The 6,424-nt window shown below is 41.7% G+C and overlaps 1 protein-coding gene across 11 annotated transcripts in view; it reads left to right on the top strand.

Annotated features, from left to right (window-relative positions):
* Positions 1-1,847: 1,847 nt before the first annotated feature.
* The window catches only part of map2 (microtubule-associated protein 2), a 90,103-nt gene continuing 85,526 nt past the window's right edge, over positions 1,848-6,424 (top strand). For 7 of the 11 annotated variants that reach the window (XM_070976735.1, XM_070976731.1, XM_070976733.1 and 4 more), the window contains exons 1-2: positions 1,848-2,203; positions 2,468-2,554. The gene's annotated coding sequence lies outside the window, so the exon portion shown is untranslated. The remainder of the gene's footprint in view (positions 2,204-2,467; positions 2,555-6,424) is intronic. The other 4 variants (XM_070976727.1, XM_070976736.1, XM_070976734.1 and 1 more) reach the window with 4 other exon arrangements.

Here is a 6,424-nt window from a genome sequence, read left to right as displayed (position 1 = left end):
TTGGTACTGTACAAGCTAATACTGGAAGGACAAACTAATGTGAGGTCATTTCAGTCATTGGGATGATAAACATTTATGGAGGTCATTGCTTTTTAGAGCCATAGCCCCAGTGAAACAGCTCATACTTTGATCCCATATGCATACCCTTCTCTTATAATATCCTTCACAGCTACCATGGGGCTTAATGGGCAGATGGTGGTTCAAGGTCATCCTTCCCATCCACATGCATGTGTGTCACCTCCTTTATACCAGATATGAGAGAGTGGGTGTCCAGAATTAGAAACTCAATCACATGAAATTAATTTATACATAGTAATTATCTGGTTCTGGAGGTGAACAGGATTTAGCTGCTAATCGAGTTTTCCATCTCCATTGCTTTAGATGTCGGCTGAGGCAGATCTTTATTTTGATTCTTTCTTAAACAAGATCCCCTCTTTGGTGATGTTAAACATATTTCCTGGGTTCTCAGAAAACAACATATTTACTGGAAAAATTCCATGTAAAATGTACAGTGGCACAAAAACAACAACAAAAAAAAGCCACCATATATGAACAGCTGGATTCTTCCTCCTCCACCACTTTCCACTTTGGCCACTTGCTTCTTTGCTCGGGTGCTGTCATCAGGAAACCCTCTCATCTCCATGAAGGAGATCCACCTCAGCTCTGCTCAGGCACATTTGTCTGATCCTGATAGCTGGCGGACAAAGTGAGCCTCTGGTGGCCACATGGGGGCCATATTGCTCCTCAGAAGTCAACTTCAGTCGACACTGTGACAGAATTCCTCAAGCAACTTTTAATGTAAGTGGAATTAACAGGATAAACTGTATGTAACCTGTTGGTATATTAGTATTTCTTTAAATTAGCCCAATGAATGATTGTGTATGTATTATGGACACAACTGTGAAGGGCAGCACTTTGTTCTACATTATTTCTACATGGTTGTATCTACAGCATTTCCACTCTAGAGGGTGCTCTTACATATCCAAGAACAGTTTGAACAAACCAACGTTAGATGCAGTATAAAGTAATGCAGCCATATAATAATTGAAATGAAAGTTTATGTTTCCTCGTCTGTCCATACATAACCTATATTTCTACTTACTTTAAATCACAAAGAAAATATTGTGGCTGCACTGTAATGATATCTGATGAAATTAAAAGGTCAACTTCACATTATAGGGACTATTTCTTTGACAGAAAGTAGTTCCTATGTAAATTCGCGGTAAATGCGTTTTTGAAAGAGGGGCACCTGTCCAACCTCGAAGTGATTTTAGACAAAAAATTGAACACAGTAAGTTTCCAGAGGTGGCAAAGGCAAGTTTAACAGACATAAACTGCAACTTTTGGATGAGTGGGCTATTACAAGGGGTGGGTAAAATACATTTATTTTTTAATAGGAAGGGTGTGGAGAGAGGAGCTAGCTAGTCTAGCGAATATTTGTATGCTAACGCTAATACCCCAAGCTAACTGCAGCAGAACCGTTGAGTTTGATGGTCAAACGTTAAATGACGTTGAAGTATGTGGTATCCATTAAAACACGACAGTTTACTTTGAATAACCTGCAAGCTAGGGCAGTGACCACATTCTCATCATTTAGTTTCAGTGATTTTTGCGGTGAGTTTGATCAGTTAACGTTAGCTAATGTTAGCAGTGCTGCCGAGCTACGCTATAAGCTAGTTACATTCAATTCAAGTTAAACTTTATTTATATAGACCAATATCCTTAAGTACATGTTGCTTCAAGGGGGTTCACAGTGTTAACTCCAGCATATGAGACCTCCTATCCAAGACCCTGTTTGATAACGAAAAAATCCCGCCCCAAAAAACCTATTTATTGGAAAAAATGGAAGAAACCTGGGGCAGGGTAGCAGAGGACGGGCCCTCCCTCTCACCGGACAGATAAGATAGGCATTAGCTGTCATAGAGGAAAATAGTGAAAATACAGTATGGACAACCCGGATGGCAAAACTATAGATAGACAGTAGGGTTGCATTTAACTTTTTCCAAAATTGAAATAAATATACGCAATTTATGTTAAACCTGCCTCTAATCTCTCGGAAACTGCTGGAGCGCAACACCGTAATTACCACAGCACAGTCAAAATACAACGGTGTGACTAGTCTAGTAATTACGGTAAATACAGGCTGCGGAGCCTCTGTGTCCGACAGACCGGGAGTTGCACTGAAAGACACTGCGCCGAACAGGTAAAAAAAAAAAGATGACTTATTTATTTGCATAGCAGCGTGATAATACAAGCGAATGTGTTTGAATGGCAATGACTCAACAAAAGCTTGTGACATTGGCGGTCAGAGGGAGGCTTTCGCCGGCAGTGAATGAGTATTTCAGCAGGCATTGAAGCTGAAATGATGAGGTGCCCCTCTCTGTGTGGATGGAGAAAGGACGCATTGTTCGTCTACAGGAGAACTGGGTCTGGGTTCTTACGCTGTCTCATCTCTGTTTTCTGCCAGGTCTAAATGAGCAGTGTTGCGGAATTAGTCTGATATGAAATCACAGCTGAGCAACAGATCAAGCAAGCAAGCAAATCTCTGAGATAGGTAAGACTTTTTGATTTCTTAGCTGTTAATGGTCCAATTACGCACTTAATTGCCTGTTTTGTGGATGAGTTGAAAGGATAATGTCTGCATTGTGCCACATAAAGGCTCTACCTATTGCGGTCACTGCGGGAACTTGGCTTGCTGCGGTGGCAGTGCACGGCTACCAGGCTGTATTCATCCTGTAAGACATTATAGAGCGCTATAACATGAGGTCACTGTTAAAAATTCACTGAGAATACGCCCCTGTGGAAATGAAATAGTGGTTTATATGCTGAGCAAAGCTGCTTAATGAGACAGAAAGAGAGAGAGGGGTGCAAATACAGGTGCTGAGTCATATTAGCTGGTTATTCTCAGACTGATCACACAATTTAAACCTTAATAAGTGCATGTTTGTCATTGTCATCATGACCAGTTTTTAGGTGCTGCATTCGTGTTGTTGAGCTGATTTAATTTTGAATTCATATGTGAAAGGTGTTCACATTAAGATCAGATCTCTCCGCTGAACCTCAGCTTCATCATGAACCCACCAATTGTAAATGCAGCTAAAGCGGTCTGGGCTGTTCCACCTCGGAGATCCTTTACTTCATACTGATGGGATATTAAATTTGTGGGCTGCAGTCCAGTCTCATTTACATACAGGGGCTGGCTATTTTGATTTCCCTCTGTTGTGCCCACTTTGCCAGCAGTACGTGCAGATGCATTTAAATGCATGATGCATTCAGGATGAGGCAGCAGCTCGGAGCTCCTCCTCATTGATGGTGTGGGCTCGTACTCCTGGGGGGCCAGGCTGGTTGTCAATCAGTTTCTATTGTTTCACCTCAGTCTACTTTTTGCCTCCTGTAACTGTTAAGCACAGGAGGAGATTCAGTTTTACACTCATGTGACTCTTTGGCCATTACGCGTTTCAAGCCAGACCGTGAGGAAGGACAGACGAGAGGTGACGCAAACATATGTCGCAGCTGATGTCTATATTTTGTTGTGTGTCTGTTGAAACATGGAAATGTATCTTCTTCTTGATCTTCTTATATAATTTCTCTATGGTTAATTAATAATTATTATCATTGGCATCTCATGTTTGCAACTCTGTGATCATGCTTGCATGTGTTTGTGTACGCAAAAATACCTAATTCTAGTGCTGACTACTTGATAGAGATATTGTGAAACTTTGGTAGGGCCTTAGAGAGGTGGACCTCTGAGATGGGATGTGCTGGCCTGTCTTTACAATGACGTACTTGCTCTCTACCAGTGATAGAAGTAACCAGTTCTTTTGCCCACTGAGTTAGCAGTACTTTCATTTCAAAACTCATCCTGAAAATTCCTTGTTACAATCTGATTTATAGAAGCAATTGAATAATAAGTGAATATTCATTAATTATTCATCGTGTGCAGAGACGTCAGGTAAAAGTGCATATGTCAAGGTGATGCATTGGTGGTCTATACCTGAGCTAATGAATCACTGCCTGTGTTGTGAGCGGTCGATACAGCAGGAGGTTGGATGTCAGTCAGATGTCAGCGTGAGGAATCAAGATGAACCAGAGCGCTGACTGGTTTTCCTATACGAGAGGGTCTTTTTCATGGTCTTTCTTTGCTCCTGTGGTTTGCAGCAGTACCAAATGAATCCAACTTTTACAGGAGTAGTGTGGATGAACGTAGAGGTATAGCTTGAGTTTTTCTGTGAGTAAATTAACCACGAGGTGAGTGCCTAGCATAGCCTGGGGTTGCACTTTAAATAGGATAATAAAGCCCATTTCAGAGTCGAAGTCTGTCCAGGAGGTATGGATTCTACACAGAACACTTAAAAACAAAAACAACAAAAAAACAAAACAAAGGACAGACAGTCTCAGATCTAAAATTTCCCCTGGGTTTTCACTGGCAAACGGCTACTGGGGACCAGTAATTGGGTGAGGGAATCTGAAAGTGGAGCAAAGTCAGTGGAGCTCAGAGAAGGAAAATGGTCCTAAAACATGCAGCACTTTTAAAACAGAGCTTTAAAACCAATTGTTTGTTTGACTGATAACCAGTGAAGGGAGGCGAGTGCTGAGGAATTAATAGACTCTCTTGTTGGTGCCAGTCAGGAGCCTGGTGGCAGCATTTTAGACCACCTGCAGAGTAGACTGGCTGATTCCCACAGACGCAGAGGTAGAAAGAAATCAAGACAGACAGAGATTAAGGCACAGACAATTTCTACATACACGCCTCTCACCCCTCAGACACAACATCACTGTATGTTTCAGTGGATCAGCTGTAAGATGGAAACATCTTATACTCAAAACGAGTTGGAAACTACAGTTTCAACACAAAGAGACAGTGAAGGAAAGATGGCGAGCATCCCCTCTGTTACAGTGTCTGTAGTTCACTACAGAGACGATCTAGTGGATACAAACAGTGGACAGTTTAGGTAACAAATGTAGCGTTCAGCTCCTGATTAGATAATTTGGATAATTAGGTTAAAGTGGGGATTTGTTGTCTGACCATGTGTTGCTTGCCCTAATGGACTCTTGTACATTAATCCCACGTCTTGCTGTGTCACTGCATTCCTAACTCGGCAATTACATTTATAGCATGTGTGAAATTGTTAGGATTGGATTGAAATGGAAAAGTATGGCCCAGGCTGTAGAAAGATAATCCTTTAAAGACCATTAAAATATGGCAATCACATTTCTTTGATTGGTATCTAAAGGAAACATTCACTGAACTGATAATTTTCATTGTCTTCAGTCCAGTTGGCTGTCAGTGAGTGAGCTGTCCAGGCACAGGTGCCAGTGTAGGTAGCACTGCAGCAGGCCGGTTCACACTCATGTGGTGCCACGTACTGTAGGTCAGATTTACATAAGCCTTGTGTGCCAGTGAGACAACCTAATCCTGATTCCTACAAAGATACTTAGTCAGCCAGGCACACACATACATACACAAAAACACACCAACACTTGTCACATTCAGCGACTGACGTAATGCTGCTGTGTGTGTGTTTGTGTGTTATGTGTGTGAGACGGAGAATGTGGGAAAGGCTCTGTATACGAAAGAAGAGAGACACTTGGTGGTAGCTTTGGCAGGAGCACCAACACAATCAGCCGGCATGTCTGCCAGCTAGCTGCCAATCTCGCTCCCTCTCTATGTGCCGAAGTGAAGTCCTCCAGGTTTTTTAGGAGAGAAGCTTGTTGGTCAACGTGCTTGAATGTGCTGTTCTGTATTTATGTCGTATACTGTATATTACATTTAATTTAAACTGTACCAATCTGATACACAAAACTGGTAATCTTATTATAGCATTACCATTTATGTGTAGAGTTGCTATGAGTTCTGATTTTCTAGACATAATCCCTCAAAACTTGAACACTGTGGTATTTTATGTACCCCATATTCACTTAATATATTTCACACGGGCCACTCTCATGGGTTGCCAAACTAAAATATGGCAACCCATGAGGGAAAATCCCCCATCTCCATGCAGCCGTGTTTATTTTGAGGTTGGATGAGAGTGGTGGAAAGTAGCAGATGTTCAGGACAGAAATAAACTGAAGGCTCGAGCTACAAAACTGTGGCACTTTCATTTCATTTGAGAAATAGTATTTTTACAGGCACATATAAGTGACGTCATCAATAAATGACATCATCATTTCTTTATTTATTGTCACATGTCACTTCAAAAGCCATTTCGCACTCTTCTCTCTGCTCTTGAAGTTGACCTCTCCTCTTCTCAAGGGTAGGGAGAGTAAACAAAAACAAGCTGGAACACAGGGTCCATAAACAGCTGGCATGTCACTGATAAAGTGCTTGGCATTGAACATTAGCTGGTTGCTTATGTTCAGCTTCACAGTGGAGGGCAGATGCCTACATGGCCTGTGTGATAATAAACTGATATTGACATCT

This window comes from Chaetodon trifascialis, chromosome 12, assembly GCF_039877785.1.
Source record: "Chaetodon trifascialis isolate fChaTrf1 chromosome 12, fChaTrf1.hap1, whole genome shotgun sequence".
Taxonomy (NCBI): Eukaryota; Metazoa; Chordata; class Actinopteri; order Chaetodontiformes; family Chaetodontidae; genus Chaetodon; species Chaetodon trifascialis.
This window is presented reverse-complemented; position numbering and strand designations above follow the sequence as displayed.